The 17,549-nt window shown below is 39.8% G+C and overlaps 1 protein-coding gene across 1 annotated transcript in view; it reads right to left on the reverse strand.

Annotated features, from left to right (window-relative positions):
* RHBDD1 (rhomboid domain containing 1) overlaps positions 1–13,967 on the reverse strand; it is a 151,898-nt gene extending 137,931 nt beyond the window's left edge. Inside the window, exon 1 of the mRNA XM_011984976.1 lies at positions 13,816–13,967. The gene's annotated coding sequence lies outside the window, so the exon portion shown is untranslated. The remainder of the gene's footprint in view (positions 1–13,815) is intronic.
* Positions 13,968–17,549: the final 3,582 nt, after the last annotated feature.

Below are 17,549 nucleotides of genomic sequence, written 5' to 3' on the forward strand. Positions count from 1 at the left end.
TCACTGTGAATGACTGGAGCTTAATCTCACTGGGGAACTCTGAGAGCTAGAATAGATATAGATATAGAAATAGATATAGATATACACATAGATATAGATATAGATATATAGATATGGCTCAGTGTTATGCCCACAGGGCAAGGGAGTCTGCCTTGACTGTCTGTCATTGCCGCGTTACCAGAGAAGGCAAAAAGGACACCCAGGGCCAGAGAAAGCACTTGATCAAAGAAATGTAGGGTCTAGAGGCTAGAAGCCTGCTGGAATGTCCCCTAAGGGCCAGGGGATGTGGGCGGAGCCTGAGGGCAATGCTACCATGGCACCTTAGCCTGAGACACACACCTGCCTCCACCAACCCATGCAATTCCTTCCCAATCCTCAAAGCCAGCTCCCGACCTGACTCCCTCCTGACAGGCTCCCTGCCCATGCCAGTGCTCACTAACCTCCCAAATGCTTCCTGCACATATGCTTACACCACCGGTGCCAGCAGGATTCACCAGGGAACCTTCATCATCTCTTCCAAATGGTGTGTTTTCCTTATACATTGGAGCTTAAAAGCATACAATCTGGAACCTAAATTGGTCCTACTGATTGGCTTTAGCTTTAAGAGCTATGTGACCTTGCCCACGTCACTTAATCTATGTCTCAGTTTCCCACCATGTAAGATGGAGTAATAATAGCTAAACCTGATCCTAAAGTTCTTATACAAACTAAACAACCTAAAACATTGAGATTCTTAGATAATGCCAGGCATACAGTAATCACTCAATAAATCACAGCTATTTTTTAATGACTGAAAAAGAAATCCCATTTTGCTACTGATTGATAGTTATTCTAAAATACAAAAAGTCAAACCACCAGCCAAAGTGACATACAACCACAATACTAGTTACTCTGTAGAACTGCCCTCAAACTTTACGTGATTACCCTATTCAATCCTCTAAACTTTATAAAGTAGGTATTATTATTAACCATTTTATAGATGAGCAGGGATTTTAATCAAAATAATCTAGCTCCCAAGGCTCTGTCCTTAAAATGAAATTGTGGCCCGGTTTGTCTGCAAAAAAGAGTTCTTAATTCTCAAGCTATTCTACACTCAGACTCAGCAACTCACCAAAATTACTGTTTAAGCGTCCCTACTGGTTACTGCCTTTAGTGGCTTCCAGTAAGTTGATCTTGGCTGATTCTTTACATGAGCCTTTCAGATTTCAGGGTGGTGATTTGACTTGTGACCTCAATTATCTGAGGGACCTATGGAAAGTATTTGATTTTTCAGTTTGTCCAGCTTTTTTTATTGTGACGATGATGACTTCTAGTATCTTTATGCGTCAGAGCTGAGACCAGAAGTTACCCCCAATTGTCTACTAGTAAGATACGACACTTTGACTACCAAAAAATTAGGGAGGACATCATCTCGGCATAAGGAATAGTTTTTCCCAAGAAAGGTATCTGGTGACTTCCATTACACGTTAAAATATTCAGGCATTTTAAAAACATTTCAAATATAGAAAATCTCACTATGTAAAACTTATATTCTACATCAATTGTAACTGTTTTCTTGAGGACAAGTTGATTTGTAGATCTATACAGCATAGAATACTATAGAGAATAGTACCAAGTAATGTTCAAATACCCAACTTATTTTGGTATTTGTTATCACAGTCACAGATTAAAAAAAGAAAAGAAAAAAAATCAGTTTTAAAAATCAAGTTTAAAAAAAAAGTAACAATAATCCAAATTTCATTTTTCTCATCTTAGAATGTATTCTATGTAAATAGAAAAGCACCCACACCTTCTCCAACTTTATCCTACCAGGGCCAGCCATCTGGCTGGCAAGGACTCTGGTTCGGAGGACTTCAGGGGGTTGGGGAGTTGCAAGGCGTTCCATCTTGGCTTTCCTTCACCCCCAGGCCCTACCCTGCAAAGCAAGGATTACTCTGAGAGAGAAGTCAGAGAGGCGAAAACTGCTTTTCTACCTTTTAAGAATTACTAGCATAAAGGATCACTGTCCTTGTGTTTTGCCAGATCACTGAAAGCTGCATGGTCAGTTCATATCATGTTGTCTTTATATAATGACGTTTGCGGAGATATAATCTAATATTAGAGGCCTTGACATAGGTCTCACCCAAAGAATCATCTTTATATTGTTGTGAAGCACCATTCAGACAATGTTTCTCATGCAAAATCTCATCACAGCTAGAAAAAGCTTAAGTCTGCCTAGTAAATGAATATGCTTCCCTCTGCTGAAAGCCACTCAACCATTTGGGTTGGTTGTTTTCTTTCTTTACTACAAGCTTGTGTCTTATGTCATCTAAAACAGATACTTTTTGGAAATGGGCAAATAATGTAAAAATATACGTCAATATTGAAAATGTTAAGGCAGTCTAATTCAGAGAAAACCTTAGGGAAGTTTCCTCAGCCCAGTCAGGCTTTGAAAGATAAAAAGTGGATGAAAGAAAGGTATTTTAAAGAGAGAAAACAGCATGTATGTGTTGTTACCGTAGAGACATAAAATACAATAATGTTTACGGATGTAGAAGTAATTAGTATGCTCCATTCTGCTCTGCTATGCTTGCTTTGAAATGAAAAAATTTGCTCAAATGCAACTTGTATATTAGGGAATAATTTGAGCAAAAGCGCAAATTTCACTTTTGATGCATGCAGAAAACTGCACCCTGCTGAGGCAAACTGCACAGAAATTCACAAAATGAACAATTTTATACATTTCAAACATCTATCAGTTACCCCAGGTCGGAGTACATTATAAGCTATACCTATCCACATGTGCAGTTAACAACTTTCCATCCACTACTTGACAAAACCCTCCTCCCACTACTTGACAAAAATTCATAAGATGCAATCCTGACAACTACTTCCACAAGCAAAGGTCAGGACTTTTGAAGGTAAAATGCCATATTTTCTCACATTCACAGTACTTACATATTTTTTAACCATTTAATAATGGCTGGTTGTCAGTCATTATTATCCCACTTCTACTGCATGTTCTCCATGTTTTACTCTCACACTTACATTTTTTTTTTTTTTTTTTTTTTGAGATAGCGTTTTTTTTTTGAGATAGCGTTTCACTCTTGTTGCCCAGGCTGGAGTGCAATGGCACAATCTCAGCTCACTGCAACCACCACATCCCAGGTTCAAGCAATTATCCTGCCTCAGCCTCCTGAGCAGCTGGGACTACAGGCGCTAGCCACCAAGCCCGGTTAATTTTTGCAGTTTTAGTACAGAAAAGGTTTCACCATGTTGGCCAGGTTGGTCTTGAACTTCTGACCTGAGGTGATCCACACGCCTCGGCCTCCCAAAGTGCTAGGATTACAGGTGTGAGTCACCGCACCCGGCCTACACTTCCATTCTTTAATCAAACCTACAAAAGTTAGAAGTTCTCCTTACTCAAATATTGAAAATACCACATGCTTTTAATTTTCTCAGACAAATCAGAATTAGAGGGGATAAATTCTCTATCAAATATGCCCCTATTTTTCCTTTTCTGATTTCTCTATCAAAAGTTGTTTTACTATCCTTCATACAAACTTTAAAAATGAGATTCATTTAATTTTGGCATTTGTTTACTTGACTGTATGTCCTAAATGTGCCAAGGTTTCATGTCCGATTATAGTTATTCAAGGACACAAGCAACATTTCCATTTGGCCAGATGCTTTCAGTAAGATAAATAAGTATAATATTCACTGTGAGTATATAATCCTGACCACCAATTTCAACAAAGAAGTAATGGAAAAATAAAAACAAGAACCCAAGATCAGATGTTCTGACAACACATGCAGCTCAATGAACAAACTGCATTTACATTCATTGCACATGTTTCACTTCCAGACAGCACACAAGGTCAAACTACTAACCGTCAGTTACAATAAGCTTCTAAACTGCTGGTCAATTACCTGGTTAATAACAAAAGACAAGGCTATGACATCATTACAGTTATAATTAATTTACACAGATCAGCTTCCTGTTAATCAAATATATCTTTAAAAGCATTTAATTATTTTTCACCTAGAAAGCAACATTCAGCTTCGTTAAATGAAAAGCAATCTTGTTGAATTCAACACGAAAGGCTGTCAGGCTGCTCTAAGACGTAAAGAACAAACGGCTTCACAGGGCACACTGCTGCAATACAGGAGCTGTTGCCACATTCACAGCAAACAGAAGCACAAGATGATGGATAATACAACACATTTTTAACAGTTTCAGAATATAAAGAAGTTGTCAGGAAACTGAAAGTAAAGAGATGGGCTTTGGGAAAAGAAATGTCCCAGTGCTTTTTGCCAAAATTATATACAGGGGTAGCAATATTAACATATGCAGTATAGGACAGCAGTTAAGGGCATGGTCCTTGGCTCTACGACACACCAGCCACGTGCCCTTAGGAAAGTTAACCTTCAGAGTTTCACTTGTAAAAGAAGATAACATAGGTTCATTTGGTTTCACGAGGATTAAATGGGATTATGTATATATATTTATTACACAAAATCACAAATTGTGACATGATAGTGGTTTTGCCCATATAAACAAATAAGACTTAAAATAGTTTTAAAATGTCTTTGATAACACAGTAACTAATTAACATTTTCCATGACTTTCTGTGACCCTACATTTTAAAACTGCATAATGTGATTAAATTACACATACATTTTTTAAAAAGTATAACGAATACAGAGAAGCAACCTGAAAGCAGAAATTATGTTTTCATTTAAATAAGCTTTATGTAAAATCTCAAACCAGGATCTCTGTCAAGATTATCTGATGATTTGAGAATTTAATGAGCCTCCATTTTAGGAGGAAAAAAAAAAAGTCAGCGTCAGCTGGCAAAATTCTTTCTCCACCTTTTAGAAGTGTTACATAGCATAAACGAAAATGATTAGACCATATTTATACATAAAAAATAATGGCTAAAAAATGAAACTACCAGATTTTGTATATAACCTTAAATTTCGCTCTACTGCTAGGTGAATTAGTGCCAACTCCAATTCTGACCCATCGCCATTTATGATTTCCAGTATCAATCATAAGCCAATTTCTTCTCTCAGAGACCACAAGGTTTAGTGTAATGAAGGCTCATTAAAGTTCTCCAACTGACAGCCCTTCAGACCTAGGTTTTTAAACCAGGAGGCACACAGGGAACAGCAATGCCAGCATCCCATGATCGCTGCTTCAACAGGATTTAAGTAGTTCCATTCTCAGGTTTACTCTGCACCAGATTTCTTTGTCTACCTAAAGTCAATGAAAAAATGAGAGCTATCACTGCTCCCTGCCCCCATTTAAATTAATCTGTGTAAGAAGTGTTTGTGAATTATTTATGTAACTGAAGTCTTCCCTGCACAACAACTAGTGAAAAGAGGGAAAAAGCATGCCATGCTTCAAATATATGTTATATTACCACAAACCACATGGGATGTCCACAAATTATTAAGTGATAGGGAACAGCTCAGGGCTTTTTGCCTGCATAGCATCAATACTTCATTTTTTCAGTAACAGGAATCTGTCTCTCACTCCCATTGGATGTGGTCTTCGGTGGGGGACAGGGGCGGGGGGGCAGCTATCAATCAAGGGTGCCATTTCTAATACTGGTCCAAGGTGATAGTGACCAAAGTTGGAATAATAACTATTTCCCTGGAATTTAAAACTTGTGCTGAGAAACTATGTGATCAACAACTTTTGGAGCTGGTTCTCAGAGCGTTAATTTGAAGAGTTTTCCAGATCTACCAAGTCTCCCCAAACCTCAAGAGCTCACATAGCTGCTGACCTTTATGCACATAAACTAGAAAATCCAGAGGAAATGGCTACATTCCTGGACTCATACACCCTCTCAAGACTGAACTAGGAAGAAATCGAATCACTGAATAGACTAACAATGAGTTTTGAAATTGAAACAGTAACAAATAGCCTACCAACCGAAAAAAGCCCAGGACCAGATGGATTCATAGCTGAATTCTACCAGGGTACAAAGAAGAGCAGGTACTATTCCTGCTGAAACTATTCCAAACAATCGAAAAGGAAGGACTCCTCCCTAACTTCTTCTATGAAGCCAGCATTATGCTGATACCAAAACCTGGCAGAGATACAACAACCAAAAAGAAAACTTCAGGCCAATATCCTTGATGAATGAACATCAATGCAAAAATCCTTAACAAAATACTGGCAAACTGCATTCACCAGCACATCCAAAAGCTTATCTACCTCGATCAAGTTGGCTTCATCCCGGGATGCCAGGTTGGTTCAACATACACAAATCAATAAATGTGATTTATCACATAAACAGAACTAAAGACAGAAACCACATGACTATCTCAATTGATGCAGAAAAGGCCTTCGATAAAATTCAATATCCCTTCATATTAAACTCTCAAAAAACTAGGGATTAAAGGCACTTACCTCAAAATAATAAGAGCCATATATGACAAAGGCACATACTTCAAAATAATAACAGCCATATATGACAAAGGCACATACCTCAAAATAACAAGAGCCATATATGACAAACCCACAGCCAATATCATACTGAATGGGCAAAAGCTAGAAGCATTCCCCCTGAAAACCAGCACAAGACAAGGATGCCCTCTCTCACCACTCCTATTCAGCATAGTATTGGAAGTTCTGGCCAGCACAATCAGGCAAGAGAAAGAAATAAAGGGTATTCAAAAAGAGAGGAAGTGAAATTACCTTTGTTTGCAGATGACATGATCCTATACCTAGACAACCCCATCATGCCAGCCCAAAAGCTTCTTAAGCTGATAAGCAACTTCAGCAAAGTCTCAGGATACAAAAATCAATGTGCAAAAATTGCTAATATTCCTATACACCAACACCAGGCAATCAGAGAGCCAAATCATAAATGAACTCCCATTCACAATTGCTACAAAAAGAATAAAATACCTAGGAATACAGCCAACAAGGGAAGTGCAAGACTTCTTCAAGGGGAACTACAAACCACTGCTCAAAGAAATCAGAGAGGACACAAACAAATGGAAAAACATTCCATGCTCATGAACAGAAAGAATCAATATCATGAAAATGGCCATACTGCCCAAAGTAATTTATAGAATTAATGCTATCCCCACTAAACTTCCATTGACATTCTTCACAGATTTACATAAAACTATTTCATGGAATCAAAAAGAGCCCAAGTAGCCAAGACAATTCTAAGCAAAAAGAACAAAGCTGGAGGCATCATACTACCACACTTCAAACTATACTAAAATGCTACAGTAACCAAAACAGCCATGGTACTGGTACAAGAACAGATACATAGACCGATGGAACAAATTAGAGAACTCAGAAATAAGACCACACACCTACAACCATCTGATCTTTGACAAATCTGGCAAAACAACAAATAAAGGATTCCCTATTTAATAAATGGTGCTGGGAGAAATGGGTAGCCATATGCAGAAAACTGAAACTAGACCCCTTATATCACACACAAAAATTAACTCATGTTGAAGTAAAGACTTAAATGTCAAACTCAAAACTATAAAAACCCTAGAAGAAAATCTAGGCAATACGATTCAGGACATAGGTATGGGCAAAGATTTCATGATGAAAACACCAAAAGCAATTATAACAGAAGCAAAAATAGACAGATGGGACCTGATTAAACTAAACAGTTTAATCAGCAAAAGAAACTATCATAAGCATGAACAGACAACCTACAGAATGGGAAAAAATTTTAAAATCTATCCATCTGACAAAGGTTTAATATCCAGAGTCTACAAAGAACTTAAATTTAGGAGGAAAAAACAACCCCATTAAAAAGTGGGCAAAGGACATGAACAGACACTTCTCAAAAGAAAACATACATGCAGCCATGAAACATATGGAAAAAAGTTCAACATCACTGATCATTAGAGAAATGCAAATCAAAACCACAGTGAGATACTATCTCATGCCAGCCAGAATGGGTATTACTAAAAAGTCAAAAAACAACAGATGCTGGCGAGGTTGCAGAGAAAACAGAATGCTACTACAGTGTTGGTGGAAATGTAAGTTACTTCAACCATTGCGTAAGACAGACTGGCGATTCCTAAAGACCTAGAGGTAGAAATACCATTTGACCCAGCATTCCCATTACTGGGTATATACCCAAAGGAATAGAAATCATTCCATTTTAAAGATACGTGCATGCATATGTTCAGTGCAGCACTATTCACAATAGCAAAAACGTAGAATTGACCTAAACGCCCATCAATGACAGATGGATAAAGAAGATGTACATATGGAATATTATGCAGCCATACAAAGGAATGAAAGCATGTCCTTTGCAGGGACATGGATAAAGCTAGAAGTCATTTTCCTCAGCAAACTAACATGGGAACAGAAAAGCAAACACTTCATGTTCTCACTTATATTTGGGAGCTAGATGATGAGAACACAAGGATATATGGCGGGGGACCACCACACACTGGGGCCTGTCAGGGAGGTGTGGTAGGCAGGGAGAAACAATAGCTAATGGATGTGGGGCTTAATACCTAGGTGACTGGATGATTTATGCAGCAAACCACCATGGCACATATTTACCTATGTAACAAACCTGCACATCCTACACATGTACCCTTGAACTTAAAAGCTGAAGGAAAAAAAATTAGCTGGATGTGGTGGCACATGTCTGTAGTCCCAGCTACTTGGGAGGCTCAGGTGGGAGAATCAACTGAGCCCAAGAGGTCCCGGCTGCAGTGAGTCAAGATCACACCACTGCACTCCAACCTGGGTAACAGAGTGAGACGCTGTCTCAAAAAAATAAATAAATGAATGAAAAATGAATATGCCTTGAAAAAAAAAATTCCTTCAATATGTTAGGATAAGGGGACTACACGGGCAGTGTGCACAAAATTCATTCCTAGACTTGTTCAAATTTAGAATCATAACTGATTCATTGCAACACACATAATTGCAATATTGCTGGTATCAGCAATATATTTAAAAAAAAAAAAGGTAGTGAATTTTTTTTCACAGTATTGCCCAAGAGACTTTTTACTCAAAGAAAAAAAACCCAAATTATATGTAGTTGCCAAAACACACATATACACACACAAGTCCACACACACACCCCCCTATACATTATTTATAAAACTGAAGTCATTGTAAGTAACATTTATATTTATTTCATTCATTACTACTCTGATATTGTGACTTTGCATTAAAAATGCATAAGCAAGTTAACACCTGGAGAAACAGCTGTTGGTGTAATGACAACACTCCTGGAGCTAATGCCAGAAGATCTGGCGTCAAATATGGATGCCATCGTATACTAGTATGTGGCCTTGGGCAAATCATATAATCAGTACTGTAGAGCTTCTGTTTCTTTATCCATAGACGGAAAAAAATTCCACTTACATCCTAGAATCACCATCAAGAATAGATGAAATAGGGTATATTAAAGCATGTAGCACATCACCAAAGTTTTTCACTCTCCTTTCCTCTCCTTAATCAGCCTTTCCTGCCCTTAGAACTAGATTCTATTGCTGTGTAATTATGAGGTGCATGTAACAATGTTCAAGAAACTAGATGGTAAATAACTCCAACATGCAAACCTAAATGCACACATTGTTAGTTGGCCATCATCTAGATCCCAAAGGGCTCTTGCCCACTATCTGTTGCTTCCCAGAAATTTGATAGATTTTCTTCCCTGAATACAGCCAAAATTATCTATGGGCTTTCAAATATCACCATCATGATACTGCCACAAAGCAGCTGGTTGATTGAAAGTAACTCCCCCTCCCCCAAGCTCCAGCTGTCACCAGGAAACCCTCTTCGATGTGTGAAAAAGACAATGTAATATCACTATCACTGTTAATAACAATCTAACAAATACTTAAAATTTGAAATTATTTTTCTTATGAAGGCTCATTAACTGAAAATTAACTCTCTTAAAAAAAAAAAGCACTTTACCATATAAATATAGAGAAGTTGCTTCCATACAACAAAAAAATGACAGGGCTATAAACACAAGTAGTACATTTCCTTTGACTCCCTGTTTCTTTTTTCCTGAGTCATTTGTAATCCTAAACAACAGTCAGTTAAAATGCCAAATAACTTTTAATAGTGATATAGCTGTCACAACTTGGAGGGATTTTTTAAAAAGCTAATTCCTCAAAAAAGAGCACAGAATCCCACTTTGTAAAATATGGATCAGGTGGATTTTTTTTTCTCAATAATCACTCACTCCCCTGCATGAGAAGCCATCCATATGGTGACATGGCTGACAACCTTGGAAACTGTCTTCAGAACAAGTTTGTGAATCCCACTTACCACAATTCTTAATACCATTACTTTTTAGGTATAGCTCATGCCCTGAGGATTTCTGTTCCACCACAGAGCTTCATGTCCAGCTCCCCAGAATCCTAGGTTCCCTAGGCACACCTCCTAGCATCGCTGCCAAGGACCAAGAGCCTGTGCCCTTCAACCTCACTGCTCTTAAAGCTTCTCGGCTCCTGAGTTTTACAGATAAGATTCTGTTTAAGAGGCTCCCTGTTGAAAAGATATGAGGACCACTGCTTACATGGCTATAACTGCAACATAAAAGGAAATCTACCTTTTAAAGAATCGCTTGTTTTTAATAGATTTTTTAAACAACGTTTACATATACATGTATGTATCTAATTTTCCATAAATGTATAATTTCCTTTTATACTTGGTCCCCATCCCCATATTCCAATATACTGACAAATAAACATTATCACCTAGTGTGAGTCCTTTCAAGTATTTTCTGCACTCATACGTTCATATGCAATATATACACACAAATACATGTAAGAATTTTGTTATCCCTTATTAAAAATGGAATGTAAAACTTTTTTTGCTATTAAGAACTTGTGTTTTTAAAAAATATTAGCAATTTCAGGGCTAACAGCATTTTCTCATCCTTTGATGCATACCTTCAGTGAGGTCTCATTTCCTGTAACAGTGTCCCGTTCTCTAGCTGACTGTCCCCATTAACTGACTGAAGATACTTTATTATTCATCCCCTGACCTTTGGATGTTTACCCTCCTGTAATCATCCAAAACAATTTCTAGAAGTTGCTGTTACAGTGATAAAACTGAAGATGGTGTTTTTCCACGTTAAACTTTCAACTTTTTTCAAGTGTTTTTTCTCATTCACAATAATGTGAAAGCTTTGACTCCATTTCAGCATTTTATGGTTAAAAAGAAAAGCAGTGCAGTTAGGTAATAAAATTACCTCTTTTATAAAAATATTACAAAATGAATGGCATAAAGTTAGGTTTGAGGTGACAAATACCTTTTTTCCCTTTGTCCGACACATATTTACTGAGTCTCTGTGCCTAAAACACGTTTTATGCGTTACTTCATTGAATTCAATGGCCTGCAGTAGCACATCCTATGACTCCTACTTTACAGAAATTCAAGTGGGGAGGATGTTAATTTGCCTAAGCGACGCAATCACTAAGTAGCAGACGCAAGATTCCGAGCAGAAAGACTTGTCTGATCCAAAACCACGGATAGCAATCTGTGTCTCCGATAGGGAGAACAACAACAACAAAAAAAAAATTTGATGCCTTTGAAAAATAAACATTTCATGATGCGGCAGTGCCAATTTGGTGGCAGAGCTAACGAAATTATTTCCAGAATAATCCATCCAAAGTGACTCATGTTTCACCTGAAAACTCTCAATATCCAGGAGCCATGGTGTAGCCTTGGGAGCAGTGTGCTCTAATCAAAACGACATGTGTAGACCACGGTTTGGCACTGACCTTCTCAACACTGCAGTGAACGTAGCCTTTAGAGCAGCTGCTTTAAATCTTGAATATTTCTTTATCCCCCTACAATGGGCCCCTGAAGGAATTAAAGTTGTAAGAAAACACTGCATCTAAAAAACACAGCAGGTTGAGGGCACTCCTGTGATCCTTCCCGAAAGGGGAGGTATCTAAAGTAGACATGAGAGCTTTGCTACCGTGGAGCTGTATGACATATGGGAAACAAAGATAAGGATAGAAACATCTTCAGCCTTGGATTTTGCTTGCAAGTCACTATGTTACAATACTTCTCAACTCCAAAACTAGTGCTTACCGCTGGTCTTTACCAAATTCTGGGTCAAACAAGGTATAACTAAACTGAAGACGAGGCAGGTGTATCACCTGAGGTCAGGAGTTCGAGACCAGCTGGCAAACACCTCTACTAAAAATGCAAAAATTAGCTGGGAGTGGTGGCAGACACCTGTAATCCCAGCTACTTGGGAGGCTGAGGCAGGAGAATCGCTTACACCTGGGAGGCAGAAGTTATAGTGAGCCCAGATCGCGCCATTGCACTCCAGCCTGGGCGGCAGAAAGAGACTCTGTCTCCAAATAAACAAATAAAACTGAAGAGCTCACAAGGTCAAAGAATTAAAAACTACTCTTCAACATAAATACTAACGTTATTCTTAAAAATCCCACAACCACAATAGCATTAGTATGCACTGCTTTAACTTTTAACTGAACATCCTGCATCCAACAACCTTGACTACACAGAATTGAGAATCCCGAGGTAAACAAAATACCCTCTAAGCAGCGGTCCCAATATCCATGCACTACAACTCATATCTACCCCGCTGAAGAATCCTTCCAGCACAAACTATGTACTTACTTTACGCAGTTTTAGTAAGTTATTTAATAACATCTTTGGGGGTTTTCTATGTGTTTGGTGTTAAACATTTTTCTTGCATCTTCATATTCCTGCCCTGTGAGGTAACATGTCCAAGTGTCTCCATCTAGGAATTACTTCAATTCAAATTCCATTATATGTGACTCCACAATGGGTGTTATCACTACGCCAATAATTCTCAAACTTTAGCATCCAGGTGCACTGGTACCAACTGGAAGGCTTGTTAAAACATATTTCTGATTCAGTAAGTTTGGGGTAAGATCCCAAAATGTGCATTTCCAAAAAGTTTCCAAGTGATGCTGATGCTAGCGTCCTATTGGGACTATTTAGAAACCAACGCACTTCTATTCTCCTTTGAAAGAATACTTGTTTTCCACAGCGATGGCAGGCCCGCAGCAAATCAGGAGCCTTTAAAGTTTATTAGAACCACCTTAAAAAGACACACAAATGTGAGAAATTAGATAAAGCCTTCTAACAAGCAATTTCAAAGGGAGGGGGAGGAAAAAAAGTCTGGGAGTCACTGAGTGTACTGCAAGGTTTAGACCTAAACACCTCGATAACTGAATCATAAGTAGGCAGGCAATCATTCATTTTGACAGTAACGCTGAGTCTTCAAAAGAGTTTATGCTCAGTCTAGAAAAACAAATAAGGGTGTGATCCGTTTCTTGCAAACGTTTATCCAAAGGTTTTTAGGTTTGGGCAGAAAGGGTTTTACTTTGGTGAATTTTTTGTCCCCTAATAAAAGTTATTACTGCGGTGAGGGTTAGGCTTGTTCTGAGAAGCTGAAAGCTGTCCCGACAGCACCTGAAACTGCATGCTCTGCTGCTGACGCAACTTCACTTCACTTCAAACTTCCTGCTTTCAAAAGGAACCCTTTAAACTCGCTCAGCGCCAACCCCTTCCTCCGAGTGTGGGCACGTCGTTCCCGTGCGGTCCGGCGGAGAAGGGGCAACGTCCACAGGACCCCGGTGGAGTTGCCCCAGGAAACGCCCTCCCCGCTGTCGAACTTGCCCCGGACGGGGAGGCTATGCCTCCAACCCTGCCATGCCTCCCTCGCCCTGGCCCCCCGGGAGGCGCCGACCTCCGCCCAGCAACCCCTGCCCGGCGGCCAGCGCCCGCAGCCCGGGGAGACAGCGAGAGACGCCTCTCAGAACCGACGACAGGAGCCGGACCAAACAGACGCGGAAACTCACGCTCTCTACGACCCGCCTGCGTCCCCACGTCTTCGCGTGCACGTGCGTCATCACGCACGTTCCCGATTCCCGGGCGCTCCCGGTTCCTCCGGGCCGGGTACGGGAGGGGAGGGCCCTAAAGCGGACGGCTTGGCCATGGCGCATGCCCAGTTGTGCGCGCCCGCGCTCTGCTGTCTGCTGGCAGCGTGCGGCGGCACTGGCCCCGAGGGGGCTGCGAGGGCACGGCGGGGAGGACCGTTGCAGAGCACAGTAAGGAGAGTGTGCACCCTCGCCCTGTCTTCCAAGCTCCACGTGAAATGTGGATAATAATATTCCTTACTGCCATAAATAGCCACTGGCTGCTCACAACGCGTAAAGCAAACAAGCGACCTGCGTTCAAGGGACCCGACGACGAGGGGAGAAGCGGCGAGTAGGTCCCGGCCGCCTACCCCAGCGGGAGCCTCTGCCCAGGTTCTCTGCCGGGAAGCTTCGCCCTTCTGGGCCCCAGCGCAGCCGCAGGCTGGGTAGCTGCTGCCTGGAAGGGTCAGATACCGTCTGTTAGGCGGAGGATGGGAGAGACTCTCCCGCTTCAGGAGCTATCTGCAGACAGCGAGAGGGCGGTTTATCGCAGAGTCCCAGAGCCAGCCAGATGGTTGCAGGTGCACCTTTCACTCCCAGAAGCTTGGGTCTGGGACCGCACCACGCAGCGTTTGCTCATTTTGAGGGCTTTAGGTGTTTCGTATTTCAGTTAATAGAATTTCGATTACTAGATCACTTGATACCATTTTAATTGTTTGCTATCGGGAGCAAGTTTTATGTTCAGCTGTAGGAGTCAGGCTAAGTTAAATGCTGCAATGCTGTATTTATTTAATATGATATGAAAAACTATCTTACAGCCGGGCACGGTAACTCACGCCTGTAATCCCCGCACTTTGGGAGGTCGAGGCAGGAGGATCGCTTGAGCTCCGGAGTTTGAGACCAGCCTGGACAACATAGTGAGACCTTGTCTCTATTTGAAAAACAACAACAGGCCTGGCGCGGTGGCTCACGCCTGTAGTCCCAGCACTTTGGGAGGCTGAGGCGGGCGGATCACCTGAGGTCAGGAGTTCAAAACCAGCCTGGCCAACATGGCGAAACCCCGTGTCTACTAAAAATACAACAATTAGCCAGGCGTGGTTGAGGGCGCCTGTAATGCCAACTATTCGGGAGGCTGAGGCAGGATAATCCTTGAACCTGGGAGGCAGAGGTTTCAGTGAGCTGAGATCGCGCCTCTGCACTCCAGCCTAGGCGACAGAGTGAGACTCCGTCTCAAAAAAAAAAAAAAATCTTACTCACAGAATTTGCTGTTAGCTAGGGTAAAGATGCTCTTTTTCCAAGAAGGAATCCGAATATCCAAATACAGGTGGTTTAGTGTTGCTCTTTGTTTATTGGAAGTTGTAGCAGCTGTGTTTAGATAGTCTGCTAAAACAAAAACTGCCTAAACCAGAAGAGTTTATCTTTTGCCATTGTGTATTAAAATTCTTAATAGGAATGTTTATTTTGGAGTTTGAAATTTAAGTGAAAATGTGGCTCATGTATAGATGTGGGTTTACACATGACTTTCAAGTGACAAAGAAAATTCTTAGCAAATTGTATATGTTCCTTAAGACTTGTAAGTTACCCGTTTCCTAGAAAAACAATATACTCCTCCAAAAGCTCAGCTGACAATGAGAAACTGCATTTCTGGAAATGAAAAGTCAAATGAATGCGGGAAAAAGTAAATTGCCTATAGAGGTATTTTCTCTATTTCCCTAGAGGGCGAAATGTGTAATTTCTCAAAAGGAAGAAGTCCTCATTTATCCTTCTGATCCACTATCATATGAATCCATTCAATTACTATTAATCCTATCTTCTGTTCTCCATCACTCTATACACCTTTCTATTATTGCATCATTTTCTTGTCCTTATAATACATCAAATGCAGAGGTGATTTTAAGGGAGCCACAAATCAAGAAGTCTCAATTCAATAATTTCATTAAAATGTAGCAATATATAGGGACTAAGAATATTCTTAGGTAATTATGTTCTGTTTCAAATATCAGTGAAAATTGTCAGACATTTAAGAGGTAAAAGACATTTAACAGGTAGAAAAAAATACCTACCTTTTTTAAAACGACCTTCTCTTTTGCCCTACGTGATTTGTTGAGCAGACTGGGTTTTTTAAACGTTTTTATTGAAATGAGCATGTTGTAACATGCTCATATCCCATTTAAATTGACAAACCACTTGGATAATAATTGTATATCTTAAATATTAACATATGAAGCAATCAGCAGCAGCATCCTTTCACTGAGCAAGGCTTAAAAATACCAAAGAATCAATGCCAGAATAAATTCTTTAACTTAAAATATATGTAATCACTACATTACCATGTAAAACAATGATTTCTAAATGCTGAAAAGTATGTATCTTAATGATGAGACAAGGCAACACTGTGCACATTGTGCATAATATGTGAGACATTGAATGGTATAAAATAAATTTTAACTTTTATCTAAGGCTTACAGGAAAAGCAGCAATACCTATGGTTAAGCCACCTGACTTAAATGAGTGTTTCTAAGATGTGGTACTTGCACATAAGCAGAGGAGTGGTGGTAACAACCCTTGTACAGTTCATAAATCCTGGATTGGAACTGGCAGGAAGGTAGACAAGTGTCATTCTCAGATTTCAGAACCCAGCCTGAAAGTGAGACAACGTCAGGCAACAATACCATGCAACAAATACACAACTGGATCATCTTTTTTAAGGGAGAAGCTTGTTTAGGTTTCTAATTGCTTTTAATGAACCGAGTATTGATTACTGTCTTACCCAAAACTCTACCAAAATATGTGTAAAGCTGATCAAAGAATTTATAGCTTTCTTGTTATAGAAAAGCTTGCAAATTAAAATAATTCAGATCTCAATTTAAGAACTGTAAAAGTGAGAAACTGGTTCATGTACCATAATGATAATAATACCAACGATACTTAACAGTAGACTATGCAGACACGAACCATAAGAGATTTGTAGTGGCTATACTAATATCAGATGAAATAGACTTTAAGAAAGAAATATTTTTTCTTTCTTTTTTTTTTTTTTTTTTTGAAGTGCAATGGCATAATCTCGGCTCACTTCAACCTCCACCTCCCGGGTTCAAGCAATTCTCCTGCCTCAGCTTCCCGAGTAGCTGGGATTACAGGTGCCTGCCACCACGCCTGGCTAATTTTTTGTATTTTTTTTAGTAGAGATGGGGTTTCGCCATATTGGCCAGCCCGGTCTGAAACTCCTGACCTCATGTGATCCACCCTTCTTGGCCTCCCAAATGGGATTACAGGCCAGCGTGCCTGGCCAACAAGAGATATTTCTAGAGACAGAAATTCCATACTGATAAGAGGGTCAATACATTGGGAAGATATAACAGTTATAAATGTATATGCACCCAGTAACAGAACCCTAAATTCATGAAGCAAAAATGATTGAATCGAATAGAGAAATATACAAACAATAGTAATTTTATATTTCAGTACCCTACTCCCAATAACGTATAGAACAACCAGGCAGAAAATCACTAAGTATGTAGAAGCCTTGAACAGGACCCTCAACCTAACTGATATGTACAGAACACTGTACTTAATGACAGCATTACTTACTTTTCTTTTTAAAAGTATACTGGGCCAGGCGCGGTGGCTCACACCTGTAATCCCAGCACTTTGGGAGGCCGAGGTGGGCAGATCAC

Source organism: Mandrillus leucophaeus, unplaced genomic scaffold (genome assembly GCF_000951045.1).
Source record: "Mandrillus leucophaeus isolate KB7577 unplaced genomic scaffold, Mleu.le_1.0 Scaffold277, whole genome shotgun sequence".
Lineage (NCBI taxonomy): Eukaryota > Metazoa > Chordata > Mammalia > Primates > Cercopithecidae > Mandrillus > Mandrillus leucophaeus.